This window comes from Talpa occidentalis, unplaced genomic scaffold (genome assembly GCF_014898055.3).
Source record: "Talpa occidentalis isolate TD23 unplaced genomic scaffold, MPIMG_talOcc4v2.1 talOcc4.15, whole genome shotgun sequence".
Taxonomy (NCBI): Eukaryota; Metazoa; Chordata; class Mammalia; order Eulipotyphla; family Talpidae; genus Talpa; species Talpa occidentalis.
The window spans coordinates 27392014-27393812 of record NW_023601543.1 but is presented as its reverse complement, the minus strand read 5'-3'; the positions used below and the strand labels follow the sequence as shown (position 1 = coordinate 27393812).

Below are 1799 nucleotides of genomic sequence, written 5' to 3'. Positions count from 1 at the left end.
AAATCATCTATGTAGAACCCAGTCTCCAATGGAAAGCTTCCTCCCCAAATATCAGAGTTCATTCAGCACAGCCACACACAAAATCAAAACACAAGGAGTTGATACATTGTTCAGAGAGAGAGAGAGAGAGGCAAGATTCAGAGTTATCCACAGAGTATTATCTTATTTAAATGTTTTATATGCTATGGAAGAAGCAAACACATGCATATATTGGGTTGTCAGAAAAGTCGGGACACATCTTTGCTTGAAAAATACAGGAAAAATACACTATGACTTTTCCGACAACCCAATATATGCATTTGCAAGAATGTAGAGAAAGGTGTGAAACTGTTAACACTGCTTATTTGGTTGGAGTGGATAAGGAGTTTTACATTTTTTCTTTATATAACTTTTGACTTCTTCAACTAGCAAGTGAAAAAAAAAAATAAGTAATCTGAGCTCACCCCTCCCCTCTGCAGATTCAGCAGAAATTAGGGAGGGGATGAAAGTCCTTGATATTCAGCAAACACTAAAGACAGCAGAGATATGGGACATAATCATTTCTGGAAGGACCATAGGGCATGTTCCCAGAAAAGTGTAAGTAGGGACATGGGGGGAAAAACGGTAAAAGGGGGAACACTTATGGAAAGATAAAGTTAAGGGATAAGCCAGAGAAAGATGGCCATCTGCTGGAGGCTTGAGGGGCTTCTTCATGGGGTGACCCCAAGGAACAAGGCAGAGAGTGAGGCTTTGTGCTCTTGGAAGGGAATGGGGTAGAGAAACTAAGGGCACAATGTCTACCTCCACCCTCAACTTGGTGTAGATTTGAATCAGTCACCTGAGCTCTGACAACCAGTTACATCTTCTTTAATCTAATCCAGGGAGCATTAATAAAGTTAGACATTAAAATTGAAGAAACAGAAACTATCTCTGCCACACAACCTCTCCCATCCCACACATCCCAAAAAACAGACACACAAAGGAGAATGGATACTTAACTGGCAGGGGAGACACCATGATCAATAAGGGGAATTTTCCAGACCAAGGCTTATCCCTTGCACTTCCTATGTGCTAATACCTATGATTTCCTCAAACATGGGAAACTCGACTTTATAATTTGTGGTAGTGGGGGACTGCATTTGCACTCACCCCTAAAAAAGAAAAAGAATGGAGAAATGATACCCAAATCAATAGATCTGTAAACTAATCCACCTCCTTCAGCAGTCTAAATATTTTGCTTTTTTAAAGATTTATTTACGTATGCATACAAGAGCTGGGGTGCAGACCAGAGGATATGGGTGGTGAGAGGATTCACCAGAGACAGAGTGGGGAACAAAACAGGCAGAGTGACTGAAATACACTGCTGAGGGGGGCAGTGGGCGAGACTGGAGAGGTCTGCTGTGCCGTGTAGGTAGCTCCCTGGCCAGGGATCGAACTCGTGCTTCAGTGGCTGCCAATAGCTTCATAGTGCTGAGACTTAACCCCTTGCACCACCAGGGAGGCCCATTCTAAATATTTTAAAGAGCAAAGGCAAAAATGTATATTATTAAATATAAAAAATGAGATCTTAAATAAGTCCTTGAAATAACTATAAGACAAAACTATAGTAACCTTGTCAATCTAAAAATCTAAACAAAATGAACACATTTTTAGCAAGACAGAAATGTCTTGTTTAGGAGTGGTAGGAAATCTGAACAGACCAGTAAGCACAGGGGAAAATAACAGAAAATTTCTGAGTTCTGTCTAAACTTAAAAAAAATTGTTACTCAAACTGTCCCAGATTTAAATAGAACATCCCAATTTATTCTATACACTGTTGT

The 1799-nt window shown here is 40.1% G+C and overlaps 1 non-coding gene across 1 annotated transcript; it reads left to right on the top strand.

Annotated features, from left to right (window-relative positions):
- The first annotated feature begins 969 nt into the window (after positions 1-969).
- On the top strand, positions 970-1133 carry LOC119246853 (U1 spliceosomal RNA). Its single transcript, XR_005125604.1, has one exon. It is a non-coding gene; the product is annotated as a U1 spliceosomal RNA (small nuclear RNA).
- Positions 1134-1799: the final 666 nt, after the last annotated feature.